Source organism: Phasianus colchicus, chromosome 1 (assembly GCF_987193195.1).
Source record: "Phasianus colchicus chromosome 1, bPhaCol1.hap1.1, whole genome shotgun sequence".
Lineage (NCBI taxonomy): Eukaryota > Metazoa > Chordata > Aves > Galliformes > Phasianidae > Phasianus > Phasianus colchicus.
This window is the reverse complement of record NC_143436.1, coordinates 83,941,898-83,954,564: the sequence shown is the minus strand read 5'-3', so window position 1 is coordinate 83,954,564 and position 12,667 is coordinate 83,941,898. Positions and strand designations below refer to the sequence as shown.

The window sequence follows — 12,667 nt, the reverse complement described above, 5'->3', positions numbered from 1 at the left end:
GATCTGAATGGGACACTCACTCAGCTGATCCTTACACAACAGGGAGTATAGTTGAGGAATGGCAAGAGGGAGGCTGCAAGGGCCAAGTGCGGTCTGCCTTCCATCACTGGTACTGGATATACTTGGAAACCCTAAATTGCTCTGCACCTAACGCTGTCAAAAAGTGTGCTGCCTAGAAAACAGTCTGACAATGCAGTATCGCTTTGAATGGGATAAAGGCATGACCTCACAATACTGGGCAATCATACCACGCTGGCTAATACTGATGTGGGAGATTAAAGCACCCTTCAGCTCCTGCTATACAGTCATCTGGATGATACAGACAGGGAAAGAGTGTAGATACAGCTCATCACTCAAATCTGCACATACTCAAATCTGCGAGACATACTGCAAATACAGCTTCGGTCAGGAAGCCAAGGAATTCTGGGGACAGAGTGCAGCCAGCAGATCATGAGCTTCTAGAAGAAGAGTTGCGCTTGGGCACAGAGCAGATACATTTAACTCAGGGAATTCTTTCTGCTCCCACAGGGAAATGCACCTTTGGCATTACTTATACTCTTTGGAGTAATCACCTACTCTCTCTTGAAAGATACTGGGACCACAGGGGAATACAGGCTGGTTGGAAGGGGCTGGTATGCAGAAAGTCCCAGGCATGCAGAAAGTCCTAGTGTGTAGCATCTAGTGAGCTGTGAAGACCAGGAAGCAGGAGAAATGGAATACAAACACATACAGGCACGATTTGGTTTGGCTGTAGTTTAACTAGATGACTCACCTATGACTCGAGAGTGGGTTATGTTATAGATGACATGGGAGAGTGAATTTTAGAGGCATGAGCTGCAGGACAGAACCCCAGGGAGAAGTTCTTTATAGCTACACCAGATAGATTACTTGGAAAGAAGCATGCTCTGAATTCAAAGGAAACTGAGATAATATCAGTAACTTGAGGCCTATGCATGCAGAATTCGGTATAAAGTGAGTTTCTTTCATTATTTTTCTGCAGAAAGAAATTTGCAGGCACTTCTGGGTGCTGAAAGAGACTTAAAAATACACGGATGAGGTACAAAAGAGCTGTGCCTATGATTGGAAAGTCTCTGCAATCAGCGTATAATTAACCTGTGAAACTTGTTGCCAGAGGATATTATAGAGAAAAACAGATTAGCAAGATTCAGAAAAGGATTAGACCTTACAAGAATAGCATCTGCAGCTAGGCTTGCTAGAATAAAAACCATATGGGTTATTAGTCTTCCCACTTCAGGGTATAAAATGATCGCAAGTAGGGGTCAGAAAGCAATGTCTCCCTATTATGTTGTGTTGTAAAACTGGGCACACTAGGGGGTTGTTACAAGTCTCTCTCTCTAAAGTATCCAGCACTGGCAATGGTAGGACAGAATACTGGACTGGATGGGCCATTAGTTTGATACAGACGAGCAATTTCCCATACCATTCTGCCCTCATTTCCTGGGAGAATTCTGCTCTCCAAACAGATATGCACTCCAAGCAATTGAAATTCAAGTGTAAACATGTCATTGCTTGAGCAATTTGTGGACATACAGAGGTTCAGAATAGCAGTTAGATCCCAAATAGAGGCATCTTGTGGAGTAAGAAATTTTTCTATTACAGCTTTGTGATCACCACCTACTAACTTCATGGTTGTCACTCAGGTGGTCAGCATTGGTGGAAACGTGACCAAAATAGAATCTCTGCATGGAAGCAGTAAAGAAATCTCCTGAAAGTAGGATGGAGTCTGTACCACTTGCACTTGCATCATTCACCCATCCAGTGAAAGAAAAAATGAGGCCATGGCAAAACTAACTGAAGCACAGACCAGCACACCCTTTCCTCTGTTGTTGCAGTGGTTTTTCCTTTCTACTACTCAATAGAGGCAGCAGCTACAGGTCTTCTCCTGGCTCTCTGCTCCATGGTAGGTGAGTACAAAAATTCTGCTCTTCTGCATCACAAATGGGAAAAAAAGGTGATAGGTTGGAGGTGTGGTGAGGCAAGAACAGCAGGTACTGAAAAGATGTGAGGAGGTAAGGCAAAGAGCAGGAACTATGACCATGTGGCACCAGAGTGAGAAGCAGAGGCAGAGGCAGCTTAGGGTGGGAATGTGCACTGAAGGAAGCAGAAGGACTTGTTAAAGAGTCTGAGAGAGCGGGTGGATGATCATCCACGAGGTCTCACAGCACAGCAGCAGAGGCCAGCATAAAGGGGGTGCAGATGGACAAGACGGCAAACCCAACACAAGAAGAAACTCTGGAGGTTAGGATGGAAAACTGCTTATTTTATACACAAAGCCACAGGCAAAAGCAAAGCAAAACAGCAGTAATAATGGAGGTAAAAGCAGAGATGGTTAGATAGTGAAACTAAGAAAGTGTGTGGCTTAGAAGTGTGTGGTGATACTGTTAAACTACTTGGCATTGGGAGAGCATGCATGCTCTAAGTGCTTTACATGATACTTCTAGCAGGACTGCAAGGAGAAGACAGAACATGAATCTCCTAATTTCTCCTAGCCTCCCCAGAATAAACCATTCCAGCATTAAAATGGTATATACAACTTAGAGCAGTGCACTGCTCATGCCATCCCTAACACTCACATTTTAACAGGATAGAGCCTTTCACGTGAATCTGAAATTTCACTTTCTGACTATTCCAACTGCTTCTTTGAAGAGTTCACTGAGTCCTTTACCTTCCAATCCTTTGAAATTTGGCCAAAGCTTTTTAAAGCAGAGACCATAGTTTTGGGACGTGCCTGGTACAGCAGAGGCTGGACCCTTGTCAAGATCATTCAGGTTTTTGAAAAAGAATTGTGTTCCACCCGCACCATCAGCATCTCTCAGTCCTCATCTCTAAGGTCAAGTGTCCACTCTGCATCAGATAGCCTGATCTACAGAGACTACATTTACTCTTATAAAGGTCAATCTAGCAGCACAGCTATTTTCCCTCTGAATTTCCTGTGATCTTGTATTATTCCTGCAAATCGTGAAGTCGGCTGTCTCTTTTTTTTTTCACCTGAGGCCTATTGGACTTGGCAGTTGCCTCTTGCACAACGATGGCCATCCCCTGAAAGGCATCTCTCACTCCTAGAAATGCCGGGTGCACATAAATTCACATGCAAGCACATGCAAGCACACGTTCATACAAACACAGATGCCAGGATTCACAGATGCACACACAGCTTCCTAGCTTTGCACTGCTGTTTTCAGCAAGGACCACTCAATGTGTTTAGTCCAACATGCTGTGATGATGATGTAAACGGAAAAAGAAAAGCCCTTCACCTGTGAAACTAATTAATAGTCAACAAACTCGCTTCAAGGCAGGAGACCTGGCAAGGAAGGCGAGGAGCTCCGGCAGGAGCCCAGATCAGCTGCTAGATGGCAGCATCCATTCACTCACCCACCCTGAGAGCAGAGCTGGGGCTCTCAAGGTATCTGTTGGTTTTAATTCTGCGAGAATTTTATGCTCATCAAAGTGAACGACTGTTATAGTTCCCACTATAGCCAAAATGCTCAAGGCTGTTGCTGTCGCTGCCCGTCAGCATACATAAGCAAGAAATGGAAATGATTCTGGCTTTTAAGGGATACTACAATTGAGGTTGCAGCTTTTTAAGGGGATGTGGCTGGACAGATACCTTGAGGTGAAGCTGCTCTAATCACTCCTAATCAGTAGGCAGAAGAGACCAGGTACTCCCAAACAGCTATTCCAGTGGGCTTCATCACTCAGAAAGGCAAAATGCCTATCTTTTAAGGGCTTTACAAACGCCAGTTCATTAGTCCCCCCTAACCTACCAGCAAAGCAGGGGAGCCAGAGCCCTGTGCAGACAGGAAAATAGACTGAAGCTCAGAGGAGGGCCCCTAGTTACAGCAACCTCCAGCGCTACAGCAGATTTAGGGGCACTTCTAAGGATGCCAGTTGAATATTATGTCCTCGTTACTCATATAATTAATAATGCATCCAGTACTGAATTTCTGCTGTTATTTATTTCAGCATTATATTCCAGTTATTTTCTATAGCTCTTGCCTTCTTGACATGCAATAGATTTCCCTATGGAAACTGTGGGCCTGCATTACTAGAGAACCATGGGTAAGGCAGGTTTTCAGCAGAACAGTTAAATACTCTGGTCCCAGGATCCTATTTAGCAATGAGGTGCCACTGAATACAGATTAAAAACTGAAGGACACAGATTTGAACTCCTCCATGTAAGAAAGACTCCACAAATGTCCACTTGTTTGATGCCAGCCATCAGAGCAGATGTGGGTAAGCCATGACCCTGCAAAGATTTTGCTAGCATGAAGAGCAGGTAGAGACATTAGGTTTCAGGGTTAACATCAAATACAAATGACTGGAGATAGATCAAATCTACCTCAGTGAAACTGCTTCAGGCAGATATTATGTTAATTAGGCTCACTACATGCTTGAAAGTTTTCTTTGAAACTACATGAAACTACATCAATTAAAAAGGGGAAAAATCTATGGTGTTTTTTTTTTGTTGTTGTTTTGGTTTGGTTTTTGTTGTTTTTTTTTCTCCCAGGAAAAAAAAAAAACACACCACTTTCTTTTTCTGCAGATGGGGAGGAAGTGCTTTTGGACTCTGCAGGCAATTTACAAGCTCAGTATGAAGGTGGCATAAGTGCTGGTTTTGTCTGCTCTCTTAGACAAAAATAGTCATGAGCTTCTAAATTGTCAAATAATCTCACAAAGTGAAAACAAGAAGGTCAGGTACTGTCCTTCTCAGTCTAGAAACAGAAGAGGTTTATTTAAGCATATCTGTCCAGGGCACTTATTTGGGTGAGTGCCATTTTGAGGTCCTTAACTTCCTCCATGCAACACATGGGAAAACTTGCAGGAGGTTTCAGGTTTGCTCAGGGCCAGGGCATGGAGGATGCTTATTCTCAACTGTTTGAGTTTTGCAGAGGGACACCTGTTCCTGCTCACCAAGGGGAATTGGCTTGCAAAAAAAAAAAAAAAAAAAAAAAAAAAAAAGCCACCCCACCAGTTTACTTCTCTGCATAGTGATGAAAACTGTCCCTGCCTCCATGCTCATTAAAGATACCACAAGGTGCCATTCCTTGAGGACTGCCTGCACGTAAGTGTTTTACTCTGATTCACAGCCTCTGTATATAATGCTCACTTCAAGTTTGTCTGTTTTACCTCAGTCACTGCTTTCCCATCCTATCAGCACAGGATAAACTTAATATTTAGGTCAAAGGAAAAGTTCACTTAGCAGCACTTAACATGTCAGGCTTTTAAGTTACAAGTCAGAGCCAAAACCAAAATAAAATAAACAGAAAGAATATGACAAAAAGAAATATAAAACACAACCTAGGAATGCGGTTCCCGTCTAGCTATAGAGGTCTTACCTAGATCTCTGAAATGGCTGAGCTGTGAGAGGTAGCCAGACAGGGTTCATACAAGCACGCTGCCTTGAGTTGGCTTCCTCCATTGCAGACAGGAATCACAAAGCTGGCAACAGCCAATGAGCCTGTATGTGCAAGTCACAGCACAGCCCTAGCCTTGACCCTCTGATCAGGTACGTTGCTGGTTACTGCTTTCTCAGCTAGAAATATTTTCGGCATCTCAGCCACCAGATTTGAAGATGCTAAGATCACAACAGCTCTCTCATGTCTTTGAGTGCTACCCTTATGCTTGAATTCTAAGAACCCGTCTGGAAAATTGTTGGCTGATCCCCTGTGCATCTGTTTTGGTCTGTGCAGACAAAACTCTTTTGTTTTTCTTTCTTTCTTCAAAATGCTCCCTAAACAAACAGTCTGAGGTTTGCTCCCAATTCAAATGTAGATTCCAGGTTGATGAGTTATGGAAACTGATGATTCTGCAATCTAAAAGAGTATTTCTCTGCTTAATTCATGCCTAGTTAGCTAAATGGCACATGATCCATGTAATGGAACTGCTGTCTGTTTCTAAGACCGGCAGCTTGTTTCTAGTAAGCCTGCCGGTTAATTTTCTCCGCCCAGTCTGGACTGTTTAATTTATAAATTACATTAAATAAAACTAAAATCCTGTTGGGGCTACTAATATATCATTCATTAAATATTATGTAAAACAGCGAAGATACACATTTTCTGTTCAGCCCAGGCACGTTGCTAACTCCCTGCAGAGCCCACGTGCGCTATCTCCGGATGCAGGCACGCTGCCGAGGTTCCCCTGAGAACAGCCCTGAGTCCTCCCACCAGCTGTCGGCGTGCTGGGCTCCCTCCATCACACCTGAGCAGCCAGCTCCAGGTTGCTTGCTCTGCTCTGTGTTCCAGCACCTCCGACTGAAATGGGCCTTTCCTTCGTGCACCCATGATTTCCTAAGGTTCAGGCATCTTTGCTCTGCCTACTTGACACAAAATCCCCAGAGTGTCATTAAACCTCTACTCTGAACAGATCTGAGATGCGTCTCCAATCACGCTCCCTCCTTTCCTGCATTCCCCCCACAGGGGAACTTGCATGAAAGGCCGAAAACTTCACGAAGTGAAACAGAGCTCATCTTCTTCTATCCAGGTAACCTCTGCCGTCCTGTCAAACAGTGCAGCTGCCAGGGAAGAACAACTGGAGCGATGCAGGAGTGAGAGAGAGCAGAGAACCCAACAAGGGAAGTAACCAAACCTTAGCGCAGAAAGTTTATGTTGTTATTTCTGACGTGTGTTTTGCACAAAGACACATTGTACATTTAGCACAAGTCCCCGGGACCCTAATGAGCTCCTAATGTACCCCATACTTCAAGGTTTTTCCAAAGAGGCCAGTAACATAGCAACAGCAGCAAATCCTTGACAGGAATAATCAGTATTTGTGCTGCGGCTCTAGGCTTCCCCTCTCTCCTCCACTAAAGAAGGTATGTTTGGCTGGGATTTCTGCTCTGCTTTCTCATTATTCTTAACTGCTCTTACTCTTATGAACTTTGTTTTTTTCATGAATCCTTTCTGTTTGGTAAAGCAAAAAATAAAAATGCCATCGGTGACTGGCAGTGAGCAGAGCTCACCGGAGGTAGCAAGATCCTCCCATGAAGAGTTTTATTTGGGGAAGCCATGGAGAAACAGAGCTTTGCACAAAGACTGACTTTCACATGGCAGCAAATAGGAGATACACCAAGGCTGGTGGTGGGTCCGTAGGGCTATCAGCTCCTGCAAAGAGCCAAGAGATGAGTGATGACAGTTCTCTGCTTCATTCATGGTGGTCAGCTAGGAGAATCTGAGTCACTGAACTCCAGAGACACTCTCTAAAAAAGCACAGAGAAAATACTGTCAACTGACTGTGCTTCTTGAGGCCACAGGTGCCAATGGGCTCCAGGTCCTTTTCAGGCAGGCTCCACATTTTCCTCTGAGGGATGCCATTTGGTATCATTAGAAACCACATCCATTCCCTGCCCACAACTCCTGCCTGTGGTGCCTTGCCCACTCCTATCTTCTGTTTTTACTTTTGTTGTTTTGTTTTTCTTCTACTTGCCAGCTTATTACTGCATTTGGAACGAGGCTACTTTCCATCTTAAGCAAAGAACACAGAGATCACATGGTAAGAGAGAGCTGAGATAACAATACATTTTGGAGTAACTCCCTGGCCTCACAGCTTCAGTATATTAGATATAATATTCAACAAGAACATCTCCATAGTTGTTACTGATGTATAAAAATGAAACGTGCTGTCCAGTATACTTTAAGCAACCAAAAGGTCAAAAGCATGAATACTGTAGGTCTTAGTGTAACTGGAATTTTTCAGGCAAAGCCTATCAGTATTTTTTCCCCATAAAGCTAGAAGAATGATGGCTTGATGATAGTGAAATATAGCATTTGACAAGGACTTCTCGACCCTTTAAGGTGTTTAAGAATGGTCAACTCACTCTAAGAATGTCTCTGATATTAAAAAAGAATGACACCATAGCTGCCACTCTTTCATCTAGAGTCTAGCAAGAGAGGCATGCTAGGCTTATACATTCACCTTGTGAATGTCATAGAAGTCAGAGAAATAAATATAATTCCAACCACTTAGAGCCAACGAATCTTATTTACAAAATTCAACAGACTGAGCATGGAAAATGAGTGAAGAAACCTTTGCCAGGAGGAGGCAAAGACTTTCTTTTAGGTGGCTGTCCAGGCAGTAAATTGGAAGAATATTGTGAGCTAACTCAGCTGTAACACTCCTGAAAAAAATAAAAATAATAATAATAAAAAAAACCACAAGAATTCCTCTGCATCCAAAGCATGCTTAGCACCATGCAGCAAAGCACCCACCCACAGGTCCACCAGCACTCTCCACACCACGTATATCCGAAACTTGACACAGTATAGAGTCATCTATATGATCTTCTGCATTGTGTTGCACAGACCCACTTCAGCACTGTGAAGTAACAGGTCTAAGACAGGATACAAGGATTTTATCTGCTATTATAAGGAAAGCGTGATCAAAATCCATCACTGAATTTCAATTACCCTAAACTGTCACCCTAGACTCAAAGATAAAGGAGGGTTACGTGGAAACTCTTGACCTCTGGAAGAAACCTACTGGAACCACACGAAAACATCACGGTGATTTGTTCTTACTTGTTTTTCATTTCACATGTGGCAAAGCAAGGTAAAACCTGGAGCTGCCCATGCTGCAACTTGGCCTACAGCAGCAGTCAGTTAGGTCTTCATGAAGCGTGAGGGGATCATTAACAGCGTCACTTTCTCTCTCAGCCAACCTGGCTTTACCCAACCAGAAATGTCTGCAGGAAAAATCTGAAAAACCCATTAATGGGGATAACGATGCTTACCTCCTGCATAAAGTGCTTGGAGATTTGTGGAGGGAAAACATTTTATAAAGGGTAGATATTTATTAAATCCTTTTAGTTTTCTGTGTCAATGATCCCTGCACTCGGACATAATGCCCACCACTGTTAGAGGCTATAGCCTCTCCAGACTGTATCAACAAGTCCATACAGGATGATTTAAGACCTATGGCTGTCATGTCTATCCTACAGATGAGATGCAGATCTGCTAGTTGTTCTGTGCCCACACCTTAATGAATGCTTATTTTTTCTCTCTTGTCTTTCAAAATGTGTCACTTTACATCATCAAAGGAGACACACAGGTGATTGTTCTTCAGGTGAAATCCATGCCCCTTGAACAGAATGGCTACATCCGTCTGATCTAAAGAGGGCTGGGATTTTATTCTCTGTCTGAAATTCTCTTCGATATGAAAAAAAATAGTTTGTTGATTTTTTTTTTTTTTTCTATCTGAGTCGGAGAAATCTTAAAGCTAAGTGTTGAAAAAGACTGCTAAGAAGTTGTGACACTGTCCTCACCTGGGACCAGCTGTCCCAATTCTGGTAACCAAATAATCTGCTTATTTGACATTTCAGGGGTCTCAGTATGCTCTCCTGTGATAGATCTCTTCCTCCTCCTTGAATAAAGCTCACTAAAATATTTGACCTTTTCCAGTCTTTAGAGTTTCATTGTGTTTTTAAAAAGGAAAGAAAAGCAAAAAAGAACCATCTGCTGAAGAGAGGATTTTCTCATTTGGAGAACACATTCCCAGTTAGCGCAAAGAAAACAGGCTCAGAGAGGCCTGTGCTTATGATTTCCAATTCAGGACAGTGTGCCATAAAAGTGACTTCATTCCTAAATGTACGAGCATCTCCCCAGAGGAAGATCCTAAATCAGAAAGGAGCACAAGGGATCAGTTGGCGAATCATTACCTCATCTGAAAACTAAAGTTCACTGTCTGGTTTCTATCAAGAGTGAAAATGAATTCAGAAGGTTTCACCCTAGACCCTTCACAAAACTTGCTGCAGAGCTCAGCATAAGTTTCAGTCACTAATCAGGAGGCATCCAAGCCTGCAATATTAAAAGGGAAGTGCAAGGCACAACAGAAATGCCAAGAATGAACCGGTGAAGGGAGTGATGGGGACCAGGGGAGGATGAATTATTAGAGTAGGACATGCCACAGGGTCAGCACTAAGGTGTATTTAGCAGAGTGGTATGTATGCATGAAACTTGCGCTGTGCTAGCCTTTAGCCTGCAATAGCTGTCTCTCACTTTTTATGAGCACAGAATTCACTAAGCTCAGAGAGATAAAACTGGTGAATTAAAAAGCAGTTTTCCCTGTTTGGTTTTGAGGCAGGATATAAAACACAGGTCTTGCTGGAGCTCCATAGAGGTATGCATGCCAGCATCGGCGCCATTTTGCTACCCCATCAAACTGCTAATAGGAACTGGAATCCATCTCCATCCTCTTGATACGTACAAAGATGACAAGGTGTGTACAACATGGAAGAGGGCACAGGGACTACATCAGATAGGAGATTCCTAGAAAGCAGCCCAAAATTCAAGAACCTTTAGGCACAACATAGGAGACCCAAAACAGATAACCCGATAGCTCTATTGATGTGGCAGCAAGACCTAAGAGACATAAAATTTTGCTTGAGTTCTCAAGTATCACGCTGCCTGAATCCGAGACGTTTTTCAAGGACCATCTCTTGTGTTAATCCTGTATTGAGATACATGATTCTGAATTTAGATTCTAATGCTCTTACAGTAGGACACTTCTAAAAACAGGAGTTATATCAATAAGGAGGATCATTATTTCAATTAATTTCAGTGAAAGACAATTGAAACAAAATGTAACATCAAATTCCCATCTGCTCACCACAAACCACTAAGCCAGTCCTAAAACAAAACTAAAAATAGATACCTGTTTAGACTGAAGCAGTCATGTTTACAAGGTGAAGAAGAAGGGAAGTAGAACATATTCTTGAATTGCCACAAGCTTCTCCATCCTGGGTTGTTTTTCAGAGCATATTCTTAAGCTGAGAAGGGCTGTTTTCCTTTTTGTTGCTTCCTGATTAAGTGGAACAAGTGCCTTTACTCTCATTGGTTAATTAGAAATACCTGCTACATAGATGTATCTTTTTCCAGTCCCTTGCTTCTTAGCAAATAAAAAATCTATTTTGGCTTCCTTGGACTGACCCTTTAATTGAACTAACATGGGTTTTGTTGCTGTTCTTTGTTTTTAAATAAGCAATTTTGTACTTGCAGATTTTAATTTCCCACATGGCAAAACACTTCTGAATATTGCCAAATCCCAGGCATTGAGGCTACAGACTTCAGAGGGAAGCATGAGGTTATACTGAAAAAAACCTTTTGTTGTACATACCTGGATCTGAGTGCCATGGCCAGAGTGACCTAATGGGGCCCATGGGAAGACACGGCCAAGGCCTTGGTGGTTGGTGTGAAACACTGATGCCAAGCACATGATATGCAGGGAATGGAGTGGGCAGTAGTGTTGGAGAACTTGTGCTGGGTCTGGAGTGCTGCTGATGCACGTGCTGCAGGTAAGAATGGCTCACTGTGATGACTCAGCAATGGACTGTGACATCTGGGTGAGACAGGTGCTGAAGTCCCCTAGTCAAGGTTGAGTGAAGGTGATGCTTTGCAATGTGACCAAGTGATGGTTTGTAACATCCCCAGGTGACGGATTGTGACTGTGTGGCCAACACTGCTTTAATATGGTTGCAGCAGCTCAGCTCAGCAGTTTCTGCCTGGCCTCTATCTGAGCATATGTGAGGACTGGAGTGTGGACTGGGTGAGCCTTAGTGCTGTAATGTGCTCTGGTTGCTGCTACTGCAGCTCTCAGTACCCAGCTCAGAGCCACTCGTGCTACTTGACCCTACTGGGATCAGGCAGCTGGGACATCCCACGGAGGGATGAGCAGCACAGCCGCAGATAAACATGCTGGTGCACAGCATCATCTGGGCCCTACTCCTCATTGGCTTGGAGGAAGAGATCCTGATAGAAATGCTGGATTCATACAGCCATTCATCATATTCACCATGCAGAGGTGCAGCAGGGAGGCTTGCTGCCTGCTGGGTCTCAACATCCCTTCTGTTGCTGGGACACAGGAAGCCAATCTTGCCATCAGAGCCTAGAGCTGTCCCACAAGAGAGGCCGACTGGTGCAAGCCCTTTCATGAACACAGAGCCAAGGCTATCAAGAACAGTGCCCTTTCTCTGCTTCCCCACACCCAATTAAAAAACAAAAAAGAACAAAAACAAACAAACAACAACAAAAAAAAAACCAGAAAAAAAGTTATCATCATGCATCCCTGCTGACCAGCCCTTTGCCATGACACTGTTGGTTTCACATGAGAGATCATCTCGATGAGGCTGTGATAGTCTTATCATTAATTCCATTATTAAAATTATAGAGACAAGAGATTAGGAGCCTACTACCTGCATAAAGCCCAACAGATTTTTCTCTCTGTCTCTCTCAGAAAACAATTATATGTACATAGGCTACTTATCCCAGGCTCGCAGAATTCCACTCAACATTCACCAGAAGAATAGTCATTTCTTGATAGAGTATTAAATGGTGGATTTTTGCCTATTATCTTTACCATTGTGCTGCAGAGGGAGAAATCTCTGCCACCTAAGCTGGAAATTTAATGACAGTTTTTGTGTTTATTACTCTTGTTTTTTTGCCAGGTTTGTTAGGCAGGGAGTAGGTAACAACTTGCAATCTTGTCCACTGGCATGTACACACACATTAATGGGCCAGATGGAGCTGCAGTGATTTTAGCAGCTGAGGGTCTGGATTATTATTTTTACACAGGTCAGGGGAGATGGGGATCAGAGACCTAATTTAATATAACTTTAGAACCACAGTCTTCACTAAATTGGACACAGGATTCAAAGTAA

The 12,667-nt window shown here is 43.2% G+C and overlaps 1 protein-coding gene and 1 long non-coding RNA gene across 2 annotated transcripts in view; both read right to left on the bottom strand.

The window, feature by feature from the left end:
• Positions 1–12,667, bottom strand: part of LSAMP (limbic system associated membrane protein) — a 965,192-nt gene that overhangs the window by 448,812 nt on the left and 503,713 nt on the right. The gene's annotated exons all lie outside the window — the stretch shown is intronic.
• On the bottom strand, positions 8,448–11,716 carry LOC149919803 (uncharacterized). Its single transcript, XR_016471207.1, has 3 exons — positions 11,128–11,716; positions 10,666–10,812; positions 8,448–8,711 (listed from the first exon to the last, which is right to left on the bottom strand). It is a non-coding gene; the product is annotated as an uncharacterized LOC149919803 (long non-coding RNA).